Below are 22,640 nucleotides of genomic sequence, written 5' to 3'. Positions count from 1 at the left end.
TATATCCAGGGATAAAACCAAGTGATGTTCAAAACTTTCGTTTAAAAAAAAAACCGCTGCCGGTCCCTGTTCATAAAGATTTTGCTCTGAGTAAATTGGACTTACCTTTCAGTACTAGCTTTCTCGGTTACAGCGACTTGCATGTTGAGAAGTTTGAAGCTGTCTTAATGCGCAAGCAAATCTACAAGTCCCAGATCACATGCTGCTATCTTCTGGCCACAGGTAATAGGCCTTCTTTACAGCCACGAGTGCGAGGGCTGCCTGCCACACAAGCAGCTTAAACATCTTCACAGCCACACTGTACACAACAAGCACTAAAAATGCAACAGGTCTCGGCTTTGCAAATGTTAAAGCAATTCTGTTTGTAATTAGGTGGCTTTTTAGCTTTGGTTTTATTAGTGTTTTCCAAACTTTCATATACATAACATGCATATGTATGCATATATGTGTATGTATGCATGCATTTATATTTGCATTTATGTAGATATGCAGATGTATATATGTTTATATATGTATGTGTGTATATATATGCATATACATACACATATATAAGTGCACATGTATGCAGGTAGAGAGAGGTAGAGAGGTGTAGAGGTAGAGAGGTAGAGGGGTAGAGGTAGAGAGGTAGAGAGAGGCAGAGAGAGAGGTAGAGACAGAGGTGTTGAGAGTAGAGAGTAGGGAGTGAGTAGTAGAGAGTGAGTAGTAGAGAGTAGTAGAGTGTAGTATAGAGTAGTAGAGAGTAAGTAGTAGAGAGTAGAGTGTGAGTAGTAGAGAGTGAGTAGTACAAAGTAGAGAGTAGTAGAAAGAGTAGTAGAGAGTAGGAGAGTTGGAGAGAGTAGTAGAGAGTGAGTAGTAGAGAGTAGTAGAGAGTAGTAGAAAGTGAGCAGTAGAGAGTGAGTAGTGGAGAGTGAGTAGTAGAGAGTAGTAGAAAGTGAGTAGTAGAGAGTAGTAGAGAGTGAGTAGAGAGTAGAAGAGAGTGGTAGTGAGTAGTAGAGAGTGAGTAGTAGAGAGTAGTAGAGTGAGTAGTAGAGAGTGAGCAGTAGAGAGTGAGCAGTAGAGAGTAGAAGAGAGTGAGCAGTAGAGAGTAGTAGAAAGTGAGTAGTAGAGAGTGAGTAGTAGAGAGCAGTACAGTGTGAGTAGAGAGTAGACGAGAGTAGTAGTGAGTAGTAGAGAGTGAGTAGTAGAGAGTAGTAGAGAGTGAGTAGTAGAGAATGAAGAGTAGAGAGTGAGTAGTAGAGAGTGAGTAGTAGAGAGTAGTAGAAAGTGAGTAGTAGAAAGTAGTGGAAAGTGAGTAGTAGAGAGTAAGTAGTAGAAAGTAGTACAGAGTGAGTAGAGAGTAGAAGAGAGTAGTAATGAGTAGTAGAGAGTGAGTAGAAGAGAGCTGTAGAGAGTAAGTAGTAGAGAGTAGTAGAGAGTGAGTAGTAGAGAGTGAGTAGTAGAGAGTGAGTGGTAGAGAGTAGTAGAGTGAGTAGTAGAGAGTGAGTAGTAGAGAGTAGTAGAGAGTGAGTAGAGAGTAGAAGAGAGTAGTAGTGAGTAGTATAGAGTGAGTAGTAGAGAGTAGTAGAGAGTGAGTAGTAGAGAGTGAGTAGTAGAGTTCTTTCTTGAAGCATAATTTAGCAAACACTGCCATTTAATTTTGTCCTCCCCTGCCGTATAATTCCTGCGGCCTTATCATAAATACAGGAAGATCAGTCCAAGGAATTGTTTTTAAAGTATTTTGGCATTCAACTCAGAACTACCACATGTTCTGCACTTCTTCCACAGATTCCTTGGCTCCCGCACCGATGCTGAAATTTTCACATATCACTCTGAAGGGTACCCTGACTCTGCATATAAGCTGCACTGAAACCACGGGGTGTCGTCAACACTCCCCGCCGTTCCTAGGTCTATCTGTCTGGCCACTGAAGCTGTCTGCTCTCCCCTTATAATCTCCAGACTCGTGGCTCCGCCTTTTATCCGCCGCCAGAACACTTCACCCAGTCTTGTTACACATTCTTAGATGGTCCTGCCTGGGGCATTTATATTAACGTTACCACTAAGCTGCCAGCTCGCAAGCGTGACCGCCCCCCAACTCCCTCCACCCCAAACATACCCCCTCCACCCTCCTTCCTCGCCTCCCGTCCATTTTTGCCCCCAGGCGACAGAGATATCTTTAGCCGCTACAAATGGTTCCGCTCTCCCTTTTCACTGGTTAGTATTTTTTTAGGCTCGCTCTGTAAACAGACGGCTTGCCCTGCCGCGGAATCTGCACTAATAATTCATTCATCCTAGGAGCGATCAGACAGCCTTGGAAGAAGGCGCGGGGCCACGGAGGGCCGAATAGCTTGAAACTCTGCACCGAAAGGAGCGCTTAATGTGAGGGCACCGGGTTAAAGCACGCGCGTCTCTTGGCTCTTTTATTAATTATTTTAAATGGGAAATGGCGAACTCGCAGGAGGCTGGCGGCCTGGAGGTACTGGGAGCATCGGATGTGATGGCAGATAACGACTGCCGGGGTCTTCCGATCTCCAGCGGAGCTATCTTTGGACCACGGAGGTGGTATAGTACCGGAGAGTGGGGTGTGGTGCTGTCTCATCACCACAGAGGGGGTGCAGCTCCGAGAGGTGTGCAGCGCTCCCTTACACAGGGACAGCGTGTGGTAAAGAGGGCGCTTGGGCTCTAGTCCCCTCAGATGTACAGGAGACGCGTGCAGAGTGGGTGTTCACAGTCTCTCCCTGTGATCTGACTCTGAGGCACATCAGCGGCATGCCCCATGACGCACCCTGTGATCTGACTCTGAGGCACATTAGCGGCAAATTAAATGTTAAGAAAATAGAGCGTAATGCCCTTATCAGAAACCCGTCCTCTAAAGAATACCCTTCACGACAAGAGATACTGGTATTAAACAAACAAGTCCCAAGTTATTAATTTCCCATATCAGCAATGTGCAATTAACAACAAAAACGGTTTATAGCCCTCAGCGGGACAGCAGCCGGGGATGAAAGATGCAATAATGTCCCATCGGATAAAGGCGGCGCAGCCGTTGGCATGAATTACCTCCAAAAATGTATTTCCCTCAGATAAAGGCACCCAAGTGTTTAAAAACATATAGTGACTCTGCCCCAGAGAGCCCCCCCTCCCATCACGGATGTACGTACATTTAAATATCAAGAGAAGATTTAAATACAGACAAACCTGCACTTCTCCTTGGTCCCCACGTTCAGAAAAATATCCGTACCTGGAAGTGTCCCATGACGCACCCTGTGATCTGACTCTGAGGCACATCAGCGGCATGTCCCATGACGCGCCCTGTGATCCCACTCTGAGGCACATTAGCGGCAAATTAAATGTTCTGTGAAGTAAATGTTAAGAAAATAAAGTTTTTCTCTCTCCCGTTGGAGAAGAGTGAGGAGAGAGTCGAAAGAGAGAAATAAAAAACATTGAAAACAAGGCAAATATAAATATTGAAAACGAGTTAAGGAAAACGATGCTACTACAACAAGCGCGGCGCGTTCCCGAAAGTAAAAGAGGATCTCTTGTCTTTATGGGGCCATGTGTTTAAACACATGGCCCCATAAAGATAAGAAACCTTTTACTTCAGAAGGAAAGCAGGCGAGCCCGTCCAAGTGGGCCGTCCGAAAAAGCCAAGGGGAGGCAACATGGGAAGCTCTTTTCCAATGGCTGGCCACAGTTTAGCATAAACGGTGACGCCAGCCAATGGAAAAGAGGGGCGGGGCTTAAAGCCCTTTACTGAAGCTACTCAGAAACATTACATCTCGCCGAGCGACAGCCACGCTAGCCGAGACCTAAAAAGGACGCAAGTCGAAGGGCCAAATGATTCAACTAACGTTTGGTGGGGTGGTGGGGGATTATACGCCATTAAACAGCCTATTGTGTGTCAGTAATCCCTTATTATTTTAGCACACATTGATACAGAGGGGCCCAGATGTCATGCAAAATTGAAAGGTTTTTAGGAAAAAAGTATGCCATTTCATCAGATCCTGATAAAAATGATGTTCACCAATACACTATTAATGTATCTTTTCTGGAAGCTGAGGAGCACTTCAAGTCCAAAATTCTGTGCAGCAAGACGTTCTTACAATGGGCCTAGTTTTCTGTTCTATTCTGTGGTGTATTGTTGTACTCAGAACCAATCTAGCCCACAGGTGTACTCTTCCAGTCTACATATCTCAATTACGTTTAAAAGGTGGTCTTTAGTTTTGTTTACTTTGCGCCTAAATTTGGGCTTTTAGCGCCTTTTTTCTTTAAGAAAGAACTCTGCAGAACACTTTTGCACATCACGTATTTGTTAAGAAAGTGTCCAGTTGGGAGAAACTGTTAGATTCAAGACATCAGACCTGAGATAGAGAAAAAAATGGTTGGTTTTTTTCTGTACTTTGAGCATTCTCTCCTCTTGAAATAACTGCTGCTCTGAGCAGTGTTTCTAAGGTAACAAGCTATTTGCATCAATAAAAAAATAACATTTCAAGACAGAGAAGTAATCATAATTCCTGCCGTTGTGAATTGCATTTAAATATGTCAGGATATTTATCACAATGCAGACAAAAGCCCCTTGCTCAGGCCTTCACCTGGGGACATACTGTTTCACCTCATTAGTGCATGTTTATCGCCTGAAAGTAGCAATCAACAACTGAAGAGTGACTAGTTAACTGTTGCTAGTGCACCACAAGAACCATTATAACTGTAATAATCTTTGCTCCGTTTGAGCCAGAATTATTTTTTGTTGAAACCTGTAAATTATGCAGCGGATATAGAAATCTGTGCCAAGTGGAGCATGTTCATAATTGCATAAAAATGCTACAATGGCTTCATCTGATAATGGCAGCGGCCCAGCCAGCAAGACACAGGCTATGTATGCTGGAATTTGCAGTGATTCCTGGTAGAATAGGTTGGTTACAGTGCGCGAAATGACTTCACCATTAAAACAAAGCAAGCACTGGCAAAACCATTGGAAAAAATGTTGTTTTCATGTATGTATTCCACTTTATCGCAGTTTTGCCATTTTAAGGAGGTCACACAATAATATAGAGGTAGGTGAAAGACAGCTGACACAAGTACAAGTTAAAATAGGTTAAGGTTCTATTTTGTTTTATAACACATAGCGGTACTGAGCAAATATTCTTCTTGGTGGACTTATTTAAAGATGGAAAACTGTCACTTCAAGCAGAATTTGACAGCTGACAGCTGACATCAGGGACAGTTGCCACAATTCTACCACAATTCTACCCCTGTACCATTATTGATAGTGCAAGAAGCAACACTCTGTTTCTGAACTCCGACTTAGAGTTCATAGGCAGTACCACGACTACAGATTTCATTTTTCTTTGTGAAGGTGCACTTTATGTCAGAGTTGGTAGACTTAAGAAGTTCTTTGTTGCCAAGGGGAAATAAATAGAAGTCTGAACAGTAATATTTCAAATTAATCCAGATCTGAAGTACTGTATTATACCTATATTTTGTTTCAGTTCAAGTAGATTTCATTTGGGAAATACTCTTGGAGCCCTATTTACAAGAAACTAACGCAGCGTGGTGCCACAAGTCACTTTGCTGCGCCGCGCTGCGTTAGTTTCGAAGCACGGGGATGCAACATATTTACAACAATATGTTGCATTTCTGTGCTTTTCCCTGCACACAAACTTCTGCCATGCGCAGACGGGTAGGGGATGTGGTCCGTCGGCTAGACTGCCGACTTTGCTGCTGGAAACCAGGGTTCGAGCCTCGGGGTCGCGTCCACATCATGTGATTCTCGGCAAATCGCTTAATCTCCTCGTGCCTGAATGTGTAATTTAATTACGGTGCTCGTGTAAAGCGCTCCGATACCTTTGGGTCGAGTTCGCGCTATATAAATATGCAAAAAAAAAAGAAAGAAAAAAAAAAGACACCCTTGCACCATGGTGCAAGAATGTCTGAGTCATGGGGAGATTGTTTTTGTGCAGGAAGGGGCATCTTCATACACAAAAATAATCAATTGAGGTGATTTTCTCCTCTAATACGTGCTGTAGAATGCAGCACGCATTGAAAGAGGAAAGAGAAATTAAATCATTTCTCCTAATTACTCCTCTCTATGACACCCCTGGGGTGGCGTAGCATTCGGACACATTTCCAGGTTTACGATTGCTCGTAAATCTGTAAATGCATCAATGGACATGGGTGTTGCATGGGAACACCCAAGCTTTACGTGTGCTTGTAAATATCAAGCAGCAGGTAACGCCGCTGGTGCGTCATGCAAAGTGGCCGGGGGCGCTTGGGGCTTGTAAATAAGCCCACTGGTTTCTGTATTGCTGCCAGGTTTGGGAAATATTTATAACATCAGTTTTTTTTTTAAATTAGAAACTTTATCAGGCAGCTTTGAAAAACACTTTGCTATTTCTGCTCTCAAGATAGGTTGTTGCCTGTATTCATTGAATAAGTAATCAAATTACAGATTTCAAGTAAACTTAACCACATCAGTGGTTTTGCAGAGTTGCTGAAGTTGTATCTCTATCTCTTGCACCCAGGTGGTCTACTCACTGCTTGTCACTTTGTCCAAGTGTCCTGTACTTGGTTCAGGTGTCCCTTACACTTTGTGGGGGATATTCTCAAGAACGTGCGATAATCATCGCCAAAATAGGTTAACGCAATGTTTCATATCGCCGTCTAGCGCGGAAAAATAACTCTGTGTTAACATCCTATTCACAACACGGCGGTAACATGCGATAGATTCCCGATAATGCGTCAAATGTCCGCGATAACATTACCGGGACGGCGATAAAAATCCAAACTCGAACATGAAAAAAGTTGCGATGGTCCCAACTGAGATGACAAAATCATCATGTGTTAGGGTGCCAGGAGAGATGGTTGATCAGGTGCGGGTGGGGTGCAACCTCATGGCAGACAAACTAGATGCCATACATGGGTGTCTAAGTCCCATCAGGGAGCACTTACAGTCCCTAACGGATGCCCACAGTCCGCTCCATGCTCTCCAACGATCCATGGATGACATCGCTGGAGTCCTGACTCAGAGACAAGGACAACTGTCTAGTCAGAGTGGCTCCAGCGGTGTCATCACATGCGGAGAACCATGGAGAACATGGAGCGGGTGCAGGTGGAAAGAATGGCTCTCACGGCTGCACACCAGCTTGATGTAGCTAGGATCTACCATACCCTGCAGGTACATGCATGTACCTTGGAAACCAATTTGGAAACGGGTTCTGTATCTTTTAAATCTGCCGCTTGTGTAAATTATAAGCATTCCCTAATTCGTAATTGAAATAATTAGAGTTAGGGTGTGAGGTCAACTTCGCATCAATGCACTGCTCATCACTTTACACAGGACATCACAATGATGGCATTTGCACTTGTGACTGCCTGTTTAATTTATGATTGTAATAATCCAGGTTTCATGGGGTCCCAGAAACGTTTGCCCCTGGGGCCACTGCACCTGCTGCGCCATTCAAATCAAGTCCCTTTTAACTGTAAGGTAACTGTAATTGTGACTGCCTGTTTAGTAGTTAAATATAGCAATAATATTTGTTTAGTGGAGTTCTGACAACTTTTGGGCCCGTTACTACTGGTGCGCCATTCAAATCAAGTCCCTTTTAACTGTAAGGCAACTGTAATTGTGACTGCCTGTTAAGTAGTCAAATATAGCAATAATATTTGTTTAAAGGAGTTCTGACAACTTTTGGGCCCGGTACTACTGCTGCACCATTCAAATCATGACCCTGTTGTCTGCAAGGTAACTGCACTTGGGGCTGCCTGTTTAGTAGCAAAATATAGCAGAGCTCTTGTATATTAACTGTATTTTTAATGTGCAATGTTTATTACACCATTTTGAATTTGATCATAATGACCAAATAGATTACGTTGAAAAATGAATCCAATAATACCTACAAAGTGCAAAGAAAGGTACTGAGGCATGAATAGGAAATGCCATAAACCTTCTAAGGCTAAATCATCTGCTTCACACAACTAAGTAATAACAAGCATTTGCAATGCAATAGGTCTCGCATTTATGCGAGTTTGAGCTATTGGCATTGCAAATGACAATGCCTTTTATTTTTGTTTTCGTTTTTTAAACATAAATAAAAGGCATTGTCATTTACAATGCCAATAGCTTAAACCCGCATAAATGTGAGACCTATTGCATTGCAAATGCTTGTTTAGTACTTGTGCCCTGACTGGATGCATATTTCCTTTTCTAAAAACATAATGTTCAAGATTTAAAAAAAAAAACGTAATACCCGATCAGGAAGGGAATATACTATAGCATGTTTTAGAGAACAGCAACGTGCGCAAAGGCATGTACAGTTCGTGAAGTGAAACTGGTACGGCACGCCTCTATCAGCACGGTACAGAAACGATCGAAGAGAATTAAAGCTAGGTTGCTGGCCACGTTTCCGGCAGGGAGCTCATTTGCAAGACTGGGACACATTTGAAGTGCTTGAGCCCGAGTTAAAGTAAACACATTAGTTAAGCCGTGAATTTTTAACAATTACAACAGAATACTGCGAAGCGCCAACCAAAATGTTTTTTGAAAAGAGAGCAGAAAGATTAATTATTGTAACTCCGATTTTGAAACGTGACTAGTAAAATCATAGACTATCATAGAACGGAAGGTTTGAGAACCTATTAATGGCATTGTTGTCAGGCCTGGGACCACAAGAAAGCACACACTGTAACCATGTGTGCACACCCCAGTGTGTAGGTTTGTGCATACATGCGTGGGTGGACGTGCCCTTATGTGACCTTGTGTGTGTGCGCATATACCAGAGTGTGTGTGTGTGCACACCTTAGCACGTGTGTGTTTACCTCTGTGTGTGTTTGCGTACCATAGAGTGTGTGCGTGTGAGCCTCAGTGTGGGTATGCGTTTGCTTCAACCTACGTATGTGTGTGCCCATACTCGAATAAGAGTGCATGCCTGAGTGATTTTTTTATCGTATTTATTGGAATGCCGATGTGTATGTAATATATTTTTCTGTGGAGTAAATTAGAGTTGAGTTAATGTTTGAATATTATCTTAAATTTGCAATTAATATATAATATATTTATATTGTTACTATATGTGGCACAAATACACACACACGCATCACTTAAAACAAAAGAGGCCCAATAAATCATGTCATTTGGTGCAACTGTACAATGCACATGAAAAATCAGCATGGCATAGACCGTACAAGCAGATATGTCCACTCCCACATGCTATGTATTACCACTGTTAAGGGTGAGCTCTTGAGGGTTGCCTCTCACAGGTCAAGGACCTCCCCACCCAACAACGGTAATACATGAGTATTTTGCACTTTGTGCATGTTTTACTTATGTGGGTGTGTGTAAAGCCTGTGTACATCTATAGTAAATAGGCTGCAGCCAGAAACATAAGTACTTTTATATAGATATACATATGAAATCAATACACCCCTAAACACTGTTATCTTTGCTTATATAAAATAACACTGCATGTTTATTATTTTAATAATCCTAGACAAGGTGACTTTTTTGCGCAAATATTAGGAGTAAGGCCGGGCCTTGCACGCACTCACACACAAGCACGTGCTATGGAAAGTTTCCGTACCAGTCGGATATGAAAGGGAAAAGTGAACCGGAGAACAATAACCCCAGAAAAAGAATCTACGGACTCTGCTAAGAGACATTTGCAGAACAAAGCATTTTTTATAAGCTCAATTTCTAAAAAAGAATACTAGACGCGACATTATGCCGTCAAGTGAACACGTCTGTCGTCATTTATAGAAATAAAAACACATTCTAATGGACTCTTTACATGAAAGTAATCTCTAGCTGTAACATGATATTGCAGCACTAACTTCTTACTATATATGTATTTAAGAATATGTTGTGTAGTTCGCACGTGAGTACACAGGGCCTGATTCACAGAACTAACTTAAGACAAAATCCTAAACTTACTACCATTTTGGTATTCACAGAAGGCACTTACTCATTTTGGTATTTACAGAAGGCACTTACTCATTTCGGTATTCACAGAAGTTAGGAGTCCTAACTTTAGGACTCCTAAATGCCTTCTGTGAATACCGAAAGTCTTAAAGTTAGGATTTTTCTCAGTTTAGGAGTAGTAAAGTTAGGACTCCTAACTTTAGGACTCTTAAATGCCTTCTGTGAATACCGAAAGTCCTAAAGTTAGGATTTTTCTCAGTTTAGGAGTAGTAAAGTTAGGACTCCTAACTTTAAGACTCCTAAATGCCTTCTGTGAATACCGAAAGTCTTAAAGTTAGGATTTTTCTCAGTTTATGAGTAGTAAAGTTAGAACACCAACACTCACACTTCATTGATCCGTTCTCACGGGAGAGATACATTTTCCAAACGCTGACATGAAAGAAATACTTTTTCACCTAAAGAACTTAATTTACCTGAACATACATTAAGTACCTTTATTAAACTCAGAACCTCGAGATATTCCCTCCATTTAGTCGATGGATCAGTTAGTTGAAATTGGATATTTGGTGACTCAATTCTTTAATTTACATTTAATCTGATTCTAATTTCTCCAAATAAATCACCCGACACATTTGTTTGTTAGAATAATAATTTTGTTCATCTAATTAATTGCAAATTTAATAAATCATAAACCAAACCACAGAACATCATATTTACCTAATCTGGCTATTAGTCGTCCTCTAAGTCAATCAAGTCGTGGAAAAGTCTTTAATTCATCAAAGTCAGGCAGCAATTCAGTCTGTCAAAGATTCAGGAAAAACAGCTGTCCAGCAGTGTCACCGTCCTCTCCATCAGCATCAGCATTCTCTGCATTGCATTGCCTTGCTTTTTTTAACTCTCTATTCTACCATCTTTTATAATAAATTTAATGTTAAGATGTAACAAAAATCAGTTTTAGACAATCCTGATTGGAGGATTTGGGGTCGTTCGGTGAAGTTCTCACATAGTCTATTTGGTTAGGTCATCACACTTGCTGGTTCCGGTTTTAAAGACAGTCTTTTGTTTAACAGTCTTGGCAACTCTCCCAGTGCGTCCTTGATGGGTACATCTCACATGAGGTCAGGACGAGGCCACTTGTTGCTGGCTGTGGCGCAGGCGCACTTCACCCGAAACCTCGTGGAACGGTGATTAGGCCGTCATGTCGGAGTCTGCCATCTTTACAAAGGCCCAAATCGGTCAACTTAAGCAAAACAAACACAAAACGTAATTAAAACATTGAAATGGGTAATAAAATGTTAAACCCTCACTAATTCCCCTATGTGTATGTAATTATCTAGCACGAAAGCAACATTCAAAGCATTTATATTCACCCAACGATGTCATCTGGTGCAACTTACAATCACATCACAAAAGCAACATATATCATGCAATATTCCAATTTTCAATCATTAGTATGCGTACATATATTAGTATACAAATTAGTTCAGCCATGCAAATGCAAATCCCACGTGTAATTCTTTCATTAATATAGTTGGTGAGATATCACTTCAAACAGATTAATAATATTACAATTAATAGATTATTCGGATTAATATAAACATGCAGAAATGGGGGGGGGGTATACAACAGTTTGTACTACCCGCTCCATCAGAACTATCCAGGATGGTTGCCTTCCAAGTGTTTGAGTTCCAAAATTCAAAACCCAAGATAATGCAAGTCTTTTTCCCAGTGATGTTATTTCCTGCCTCGACATCATATGAGGAGGCTTTGCTTATGTTGCCTTATTTTTCGGCATATTCCTCACCCACTTGGCTGCACATTTCCTCCTGAAATTATGCTCTTTTTACAAACGGCTGGAATCATTTTGATTCACTCGTTTTGGCAGGTTTCTTCTTCACCCCTAGTTGAGAGAGGCTTGGTGCCCTGAGTATCACCAAGATTTCCATGCAGGTTTTTTGTCCTTTATCTTTTTTTCCTTCTAAGGGATTCTCTTAAGAAGATACTTGGAAACGTTCATGTGAATACTAAGTGCAGGATCTCAACCTGGCTGCTAAGAGGGGTCGCCCTTTCCTTGCAGAGTGAAGAAGACAACTTGAGAGACATTTGCAGAATTAATTCCTAAACATTACAACACTGAAGTATTTATAGATTTGTCTTTTTCATGCATGAGATTCCGACTGCCTGGAGGGATTGCTCTCCCTGAATGGCAGACTTTTGTTTGTGCTTACCTGCTCCTACCATTACTGCTGATTTCCTTGTCTGCGCACTAGGCGCAGGGAGGTGCCTGGCTCCCATTCCTCGATGGGGGCCATCTTAGGTCGGTCCACCTGAGTCTTATTTTTTTTTCCTTGTATGCGTATTAAGCGCAGGGAGTTGCCTGGCTCCCATTCCTTGGTGGCTGCCATTCTCAGCCGGTCCATCTACGTACTTATAGTGTAGCAGACCTCCTTAGGTCCTTTTTGGATGACGGTAGGTGTTTTTAACTTTGTTAATTTGTTTCTTCACTAATACTGTGTTTTTATTCCACTGTTAATTATTTTTGACTTTGAAACAGAGTGCTGGTATTTTTGGTCTGTAGGCTTCATAAATCCAAGATTGGATCTACGCCCCCTTGGAGGCGGGATCTATATACATGTCACCTGCGCGGACGTGCTAGATTCTGACTGCCTGGAGTGATTGCTCTCCCTGGGTGGCTGAGTTATGTTTGTGCTTACCTGTTCCTACCATTCCTGCTGATGTCCTTGTATGCACACTAGGCGCAGGGAGGTGTCTGGCTCCCATTCCTCAATGGCGGCCACCTTAGGTTGGTCCACCTGAGTCTTATATTTTCTTTCCTTGTATGCGCATTAAGCGCAGGGAGGTGCCTGGCTCCTATTCCTCAGTGGCGGCCATTCACGGCCAGTTCACCTGCGCACTTATAGTGTAGCAGACCTCCTTAGGTCCTTTTTGGGTGACAGTAGGTGGTTTTAACTTTGCTAATCTGTTTATTCACTAATATTGTGTTTTTATTCCACTGTTAAATATTTTTTACTTTGAAACGGAGTGCTGGTATCTCCGGTATGTAGGCTTTACGAGGCCGAAATTGGAGCCACGCCCCCTTGGAGGTGGGCTAAATGTTCATGTCAGCTGCGCGGACACGCCACTGGCGCGCCAAAGGCAAGCCCGTCTGCGCCTGTCCGCGCCAGGACGGCGCCAGGATCCCTGCATCTTATATCTCTCAAACTAATAGCTTGAAATCCCATGTGGCTGTGAAACTGACATATTCACTTAAAGATCTTATGGAGCTAAATTACCAGCTACTACTCAATAGATGTATCCTTAAGCTCAGAAGGCTGTAACAATTGTAAATTCCAGTTAGACGAACAGAAACCAGCACGCTACTCTAGCAAGCAAACCCAAATGCATCCTGTCACTAAACAATGAGTCCTATTGAATTGTCGGTCTCTGCCTAAACATGAAAATGGAATAGCAGATCTAATGTTGGAATATCAGCCTGATGCTTTCTTCCTTACGGTAAGGTGGCTTTCAGAAGCGTCAGCTCCTGATATACTTGACGCAGTCCCCACTAATTACACTATTCTCAGACTTGACCCTCAACTGTATAGAGGAGGAGGTCTGACGATAATTTAGAAGCATCATTTGCAATGCAAGTCGAAATCAATAAGTATTACCGGGTCTGAAGCAGCCTTCTTTAGTCTTGCTGTGAACAATCAGCTTACACTAGCAGGTTTTTTAATCTACCACCCCCCAGGCCTAGCGGCCAATTTCGTAAAACACCTATTGGGTGTAATTCCAGACTATGCAGTCCGATATGCCAATTTTCTAGGATTAAGAGACCTTAACTAGGCCTGGGCGGTAAATTCCGTTCCGCTCACGGAATTTGCGAAATTTGGGTAATATTGCGTTCTGCGGAGAACGCGGAATTGCCAAAAATTCCGCGATCCGCGGCATCGCAGAATTTTTTGCTTGTTCGCGCTTTCAAATTGCGTGTTCGCAAGATATTTCTTCCCGAGCATGCAAACAGCATTCGCGAACAGGAAAAAAGCATCGCGAAAGAGAGGAACAAGCAATTCAACGTGCTCGCTGAACTTTTGTATGCTCGCGTAGAATTTTTACTGTTTCGTGGAGCTTTGCAAAGCACGACTATGCAAATTTCACCCACCCCTTACCTTAACATCCACATAGAAAACGAGTCCTGTCCTAGTGCTAAAGACCTGGTGGAAGCCCTTGCCCTTCTTCAACTTACCCAGATAGTGGAAGCACCTACTCATGTTTTAGGCCATTTATTAGACCCTAGTTTCACTAACTCCCGTTCTCTACGGGTAGATCCCCCCATACCAATTGCTTGGCCAGATCACCACATGATCCTGTTTTGGACCTCAGAGCCCTCTCAACTAGTAATACCACCTCAAAAATGTTGCTCACGTAAATGAGCCTGCATCACCCCTACTGCTTTTTCAGAGGTCTTACACCGAAACATACCCTCGCTTGCAGTTTGTTCATCGTCTGCCAATAAGCAAATAAAGAGGTGGATCAACCAAGCCTTAGATTCTCTAGCCCCGCAGAGATCAGCTACAAGTAGGCGAATAAACCCCTCCGCACCATAGTTTTCTGTGGCCCTCCAGGATACGAAAAAATGCTGTAAAAGGCTAGAACGGATATGGCGGAAAAGTTATGACGTCCATAGCAAAACTGACTATCTTGTGGCCTTAAAAGACTACCATAGGAAGCTGAGGCGCGCTCGGGCAAACTTTTATGCCTAAAAAATTGAGCTATCCAAAAACTTGTCCCAGAAGCTTTTTCAGATTATTAAATCTATAACCTCTTTAGAGTGCACAGTGGCATCTATTCCAGCATCTATTGATCAATGCAATCTGATTGCACCAGCTTCTCTGATAAAATTAACACCATTTACTCGTCGTTTCCAGAGAGTGCTAGGCATTACAAAATGACTAGTCCTGGCTGTTCTTCCGTAGATGCTTTCGATATGCTCCTTTCTCTGAGACCAATTTCAGAGGACGAAACTAACAACCTCATGTTGAAAGTTAAATCAGGATCCCCGCTAGATTCAGCGCCATGGTACATCCTAATATGGGGTAGAGAAGCTATTGCACCAGTACTGAAAGAACTACTAAACTTATCTTTCTTTTCTGGAGTTGTTCCCAAAGAATGGAAACATGCTATGGTAACCCCACTGTTTAAAAAAACTAGTTTAGCTCCATCAAGGCTGGAAAATCTGAGACCCATAGTGCGACTGCCTTCCTTTGATAAAATTGCAGAGAAATGGGTGAATCAACAATTTATGCAGTTCATGGAGGAGAAGAATCTCCTTCATGAGACACAGTCGGGTTTCAGACCCTCGTTTAGCACAGAGTCAGCTCTGCTACCTGCAACAGAGCATATCCGTAAAACAGCAGACAAGGGCCATACTACGGCCCTGACTCTGATTGACCTGAGTGCCGCTTTCGACGCAGTTTCTCATGGCCTACTATTAGATAGGTTATGCCAAACAGTGATAGGAGGTTCTGTTTTGGGATGGTTAGTCAATTTCTTAGAGGACCGTACTGTTCAAGTTACTCATCTGTTGTCTGTTTCCTCCACTCAACAGTTGAAACAAGGCGTACCTCAAGAATCAGCCTTGAGTCTGACCCTGTACAACCTCTACATGCGTCTGGTTGCAGACCTTGTGGTAAAACATGGAGTGCAGATCGTGTCATTTGCTGATGACACACAGCTTATCATTACCTTTGCCCAGGACAACAGTCAAGCAGCAGACCATTTTAGGCAATGTCTAATCGATCTGGATAGTTGGATGATGAATAGCTGCTTTAAATTAAATGCCAGCAAAACTGGCATCTTGGTTGTGGGCAAACAACCATCCATCTGGTCCTTGAGCTGGTGACCCAGTGAGCTGGGACCCTCCCCAACTCCAAGCCACAAAGTAAAAAATCTGGGAGTCTGGCTTGACTCCATTCTATCCCTCAAGGACCAAATATCCACCCTTACAGGCTCACGTTTTGGGATCTTAAAAAGGATCAGAAAGCTTCTCAGCCTTATTCCTGACTGTGCAAAAAAAACAGCAGTCCAGGCCCTTGTAACTTCCAGGCTAGATTATTGCAGCGTCTTGTATTTAGGGGCGTCCAGGAAGAGTATACACAGGCTACAAAGGGTTCGAAAAGCAGCTGCTCGCATGCTCGCTGAATATCCCTAAATTTGCCCCCACAGGAAGGGACTTGGAAACCCTCCACTGGCTACCCGTGGATGAACGGATATCTTTTAAAGCCTTGTGTTATACTCATAAAATACTTCAGGGCAAAGGCTCACAATATCTGCGCCCGATGATTCAACCTTGCCATCCTGGGCACTGTCTGAGATCAGCCAGAACTGGATTGGTTAAGGTCCCCTCATATAACAGAAAACACCTTTGTGGCACTTCCTTCAGTTTATTGACAGCAAAGCTTTGGGACTCTCTCCCTTTAGATCTCAGATTAGAGCAGTCTGAACTGATCTTCCGTAAACACCTAAAAACCTGGCTATTTCAGAAGAAATCTAATCAACAGTAGACTCAACCCAGCTGCCTGGTCTCTTTCACTCTGGTTTAGTCGGTTTCTCGCGTGGGGACACTCTGAAATTGAGTAACGAGGCGCTTTATAAGCTTCAAATAAATAAAATGCATCTCTCTCAAGACCTCAAATAAGAATTGCAGTAGCTTTGCCTAAATAATGTATCCTTAAAACAGATGTTAAAGTAAACAAAAAAGTGATAGATGGAATGATTGAGTTAATCTAAGTCAGTGTTAATTATTCTGGTCTGCATAACAGTCTATCGTTTTTTGCCCACAATGCTACCTCAGGTTAGATCCAGCCATATGCAAATCAGCCTTGGTCCTGCTCCAGTAGGAACAGCCCAGCCTAAATTGCCAAGCCAGGCCCTCCCTGAATTGAACAAAGCAACCCAAGACTGATTTTCCCCTAGCTGGGGCTCTTCAGCCTGATGCAACTAGGTTCCAGTGGCACAGTGACCATGGGACCTATGTCTGGGCAAAACCAATGCACTTAAATGAGACCTTAGGATTAAGGTCTGGTGATATCCCAGTATTTCCTTAGGGCATCACACGTTTTTCTATTGCTCCAATAAAATTAAGGTAACTATTGGATTGCATTTTCCTTACCACCTTGCACAGTTTACTAAAAACCAAGCAAAGGTTGGCCATTTAATTAGTCGTCATGCTAGACCTCCATTAGCCTAGGCTACTCCTTTAGTCACAACTTCTGATCCTTGTCCGGATAGTTATGCATCTCTTCACTTGCCTTTAAGAAAATGTTTGAGCACCCTGACTTGAAGCATCCTGTTGAGGAAGGTATGCAGTCATAATATCGAATTTTAAATACCAATATGCCATAATATCGATGTTTAAATTTTGATATGACAGAATATTGACCTGCAATAATATTGTTAAGAAGAATATCGACAGGCAGGTAAGAAATATTGTTTTACTTAATATCGAAGTTAGTAATATCGTAAGTAAAAATATCGTTGTTTATAATATCGGGAAAAAAATGGTGTTCTGTATGTTAGCATATGTGTTAAAAGTATAGCTTATTTTTCTAATGTATGTTTGAATTTTTTACAAGTAATTAGTTTCATGTTAATTCATTTTTGCGTGTTTTAGTTCTGTAGCGGGTTGTTCGTTTATAGGGGAATGGGGTGGGAAGTACTTTAATTATAATATAATAATTTTTTAGAAGTTATAAAAAAATATCTATATATATATTGTGTTTTTGTTCCGTAGCGGGTTGAGGGTTTATAGGGGAATAGGGTGGGAAGTAATTTCATTGAAATTAATTAATTAATAATTAATTAATTAATATTTTTGCATTTACTAATTTATATTGTTAATTGTGTTAATTAATTTATTATTAATTACATTTTAATTGGTTATTAATATTGAATAATTAATTGGTAAATATGTTAATTGTGTAATTTTTTTAGGAGCGGGTTGTAGTTTATAGGGGAGTAGGGCGGGAAGTAATGTAATCATAATTAATTAATTAATAATGTTATTCATTATTATTGATGTTTGTAATATGTTATACTGTTAATTGTGTTACAAAAATTAATTATTGACTGGATATTAATTATTAATAATTCATTGGTAAATATGTTAATTGTGTAATTTTTTGGGGAGTGGGTTGTGGGTTGATAGGGGAGTAGGGTGGGAAGTAATTACATTTTAATAAAATGTTTATTATTTTTTATATATTATTTATTTAAAGTTATTTTATAGTGGTAATTGTGTGATATAATTTATTTTTGATGGTTTTTAAATTGCTTGGTAATTGTTATTATTTAATCAATTAATTGTTTATTAATTTTGTTGATTGTGTATTATTTTACACTATTGGTGGTGTTGTTTATAGGGGAATATGGTGAGAGGTAAATTATTTTTGACCAATTAATTATTTCTTAATTAACGTTAATTAGTTTGCAGGAGTGGGAATACTAAATTATTCCCCTCCACTATCCAACACTTTTCCTACTGTTGCATTTGCTGGAGTGGGAATAGTAAATGATTCCCCTACGCGATCCACCACTTTCCCTACTGTTACACTTGGTGGAGTGGGAATAGTAAATTATTCCCACCCGCTATCCAACACTTTCCCTGCTGTTGAACTCGTTGGAGTTGGAATAGTAATTTTTACCCAGCCGCTATCCAATACTTTCCCTACTGGTGCACTCACTGGAGTGGGAATAGTAATTTTTACCCCTCCCACTAGCCAATACTTTCCCTACTGTTGCACTTGCTGGAGTGGGAATAGTAATTTTACCCACCCACTATCCAATACGTTCCCTACTGTTGCACACACTGGAGTGGGAATAGTAATTTTTACCCACCCGCTATCCAACAATTTCCCTACTGTTGCACTCACTGGGGTAGGAATAGTAAATGTTACCCCTCCACTATCTAACACTTTCCATACTGTTACACTTGTTGGAGTGGGAACATTAATTTATACCTCTCCGCTATCCAACACTTTCCCTACTATTGCACTCACTGGAGTGGGAATAGTAATTTTTACCCACCTGCTATCCAACACTTTCCCTCCTGTTCCATTTGCTGGAGTGGGAATATTCATTTTTACACACCCGCTATCCAACACATTCCTTACTGTTGCACTCACTGGAGTAGGAATAGTACATTTTACCCCTCCACTATCCAACACTTTCCCTACTATTACACTTGTTGGAGTAGGAATATTAATTTATACCTCTCTGCTATCCAACACTTTCCCTACAGTTGCACTTACTGGAGTGGGAATAGTAGTTTTTACCCACCCGCTATCCAACACTTTCTCTACTGTTGCATTTTCTGGGGTGAGAATAGTAATTTTTACCCACTCGCTTTCCATCACTTTCCCTACTGGTGCACTCACTGGAGTGGAAATAGTAAATTTTACCCTCCCGCTATCCAACACTTTCCCTACTGTTGCAATTATTGGAGTGGGAATAGTAATTTTAACCCCTCCACTATCCGACACTTTCCCTACTGTTACACTCCGTGGAGTGGGAATAGTAAATTATTACCCCCCGCTATCCAACACTTTCCCTACTGTTGCACTTGCTGGAGTGGGAATAGTAAATTATTCCCCTCCGCTATCCAACACTATCCCTACTGTTGCACTCTCTGGAGTGGGAATAGAAGTTTTATCCCCTACGCTATCCAACTTTTTCCCTACTGTTATAGTTATTGTAGTGTAAAATATTTTTGACAAATAAATATTAATTTTACTATTTTATTTTTTTATATATTTATTTTATTTTTATATTTATATTTCAGGCTAATGTATAAATATATATATATATATATGGATTTGTAATTTTTATTATGTTTCAAACATTCTATAATTAAATAAAATAATTATTTATTAATGTTATTAAGGTAATATATGTATAAAAATTAAATATGTATGTTTAGTATTTTTTATATTACATTTATTATTTATCATTTTTTACTTTTTAAAATAATTCTAACTATGTTTTTATTAATTATATTTATTATTTAATTCATTTTATATTATTTTTAAGACATTTAAAAAACGATATTTTAAAGAACCATATTTTAAAGAATGATATTTTCAAAAACTATATTTTGGTTTCAATATTTCAATATTTTTGTACTTACCTTTGTAGAGATAGGATGTAGATATTCTGTCCATCGATATTCTGTACTCAATATTCTTGTAGATCGATATTTGGTCCATCAATATTCTGTCAGTGATCCATTGAGGAAGTGTTATGTGATATCCAGCAAAGTCGAATGGATGTATTAACTTTATGACTAGTTTTTATCAATTGGCACTAGAAACTACTTGTGTTGAGAGGACCTAATTGAGATAATTTCAGTGTGGATTAAGAAAAGAAATAATGGATGAGTTAGATCATACCCCTTATTCTACATTTTTTCCTGAATTTATAGATTTCACCTTTTTTATTTAATACAGAAAGATATAGGAAAATAAATATATCTTGAGTGGGATTCTGGTTTTTTTTTTACCAGAATTCCTTTATTTGTTGACCAGAAACTCTTGCAAATCCATTATCTAAGAAGGATCCAATGCAAAAGTGGACAAACAAGAACATCAGTTATATACTGGATTGTGGTTATGCAATGGATATTCATGATGCGTGGGTCGTGCTTTTAGTATTCACCCTCAAAAGGACATAAATTGACATCATCCTGCTTAGTTAGAAAAGAGAGCAGTGTTCATTGTCTTCCTTATACTGGATATTCCTTGAATGGTGCTGACAATTTTTTATTCTTTTTTTCAATTACTTTGAAATTGAAGAAAGGATGTACTGACACTGCTTTAGTACTGCTTGATAGTTTAGCATGAGAATTATGTATTGATCACGACTATGCTCTTAAAAACAATGGGGCCGATTCACTGAACTAATCTGAGACAAAATCCTAAACTTACTACTTTTGGTATTCACAGAAGGCATTTAGGTGCGATTCCAATCCGTTAAAAATATTCCCCGTACGAATCGTATCCGGATTTTTTTACGTACGAATCGTACAAGTCCCGTACAAACTGGCAAGTACGATCCGTATGTAAAAAAATCCATTTGAATCGCATTGGGAAAATTCCCCGACACGTCCTCGGGTCGGAAAAAGTGTCCGACACGTCCCCGGACATTTTTACGTACGAATCGGGAAACTGAAGTCCGAGCGCGCAAGTATGATCCGTCCCGTCCGTCTGAAAGCACAACCGTATGTAAAAAACACCGTCCGGAGCGAACTCCCATGGCAAGCATGGAGATGTCCAAACATGTGCCCGCATACGCGCCGAACCCCCCCAGCCCCCCATGTATGCGCCGTACCCCCAGCCCCCCATGTATGCGCCGTACCCCCACCCCACCCCCCCTGTAGGTACGGCACGTACCACTACCCCCGTAGGTACGGCGCATACCACCACCCCCGCACCGTACCTATGGGGGTGGTGGTACGCGCCGTACCTACGGGGGGGTGGTGGTACGCGCCGTACATACGGGGGTGGTGGTACGCGCCATACCTACGGGGGGGTTGTGGTATGCGCCATACCTACGGGGGGTGGTGGTACGCGCTGTACCTACGGGGGGTGGGGGTCCGCACCGTACATACGGGGTGGGGGTATGCTCCGGACATAAATGGGTGGGGGTACGGTGTGTACATACGGGGGGGCTGGGGGTACGGCACGTACATACAGGGGTTTGGGGGTGTGTTCGGCGCGTACCGGGCCCCCTTTTCCTCACGCTTCGCGGCTTATTTCGCTTTTCCGGCACTTTTTGGGTGCCGTAGAAATATTGCCGTCCGGAGTGCTGTCGGTACGAATCGTACTTGCTGGTCCATAAAAAGCTGCCTAACTCCGTACGAATGTCACGTATGCGCTGTCCCGGATCACATTCGTATGTATTTTTTCGTCGGTCGGTGTTTTTTCCGGTCTTTTTACCGGGTACAAGTCGGACGGAGAAAACGCTCCGTCCGACGATTCGTACCCGGTTTCTCCAGGATCGGAATCTACACCTATGTTGTAGTAAATTTAGGATTTTGTCCTAAGTTAGGATTTTGTGTGTTAGGATTTTGTCTTAAGTTAGGACTTTGTCTTAAGTTAGAATTTTGTCTTAAGACCAAAACTTAAGTTTAACTTAAGTTTAATTTGAGACAAAATCCTAACTTTACTACTACTAAGGAGCCGATTCCGGCTGCAAAACGAACCGACTGACACGGACCCGAACCGAATACCGACCGACACGGACCAGCGCCGTACGACCCGTGCAGTACGATGCAACGTGAGTGAATTACATCCAACACATACAGAATACAAGCCGTACGACCGAGCCGGAGGGGAAATAGTGATCCGGCCGGAAAACCGACGCAAATTTCACAGATCGACATGAACCCGGAATGAACCCGACCGACCCATACCCGCGAAGTACGATTAGCGCAGTACGTTGCAATGCATGTAAAACCAAACCGTCTTGCACGGAGACCAAGCCGCACGACCGACACGCACAGACAACCCGGCACACAAGCACTAGAGACCGCCGTGAACAACGCATACCAAACACAGAAGACAGGCAGCGTGAATGAGGCGGAGAAGCCCGCATGAGACAACAGCAGCGTCCATTTCCGTCACATGAACGTCTCCTTCATGCCTACAAAACACAAAGGAAAAAACACAAAAAAAGGACCAAACAAGCAATGACTAAG

The sequence above is a fragment of the Triturus cristatus genome, chromosome 5_1, assembly GCF_964204655.1.
Source record: "Triturus cristatus chromosome 5_1, aTriCri1.1, whole genome shotgun sequence".
NCBI classification, from domain to species: domain Eukaryota; kingdom Metazoa; phylum Chordata; class Amphibia; order Caudata; family Salamandridae; genus Triturus; species Triturus cristatus.
The sequence above is the reverse complement of the archived record's forward strand: the minus strand, read 5'-3'. Positions refer to the sequence as shown.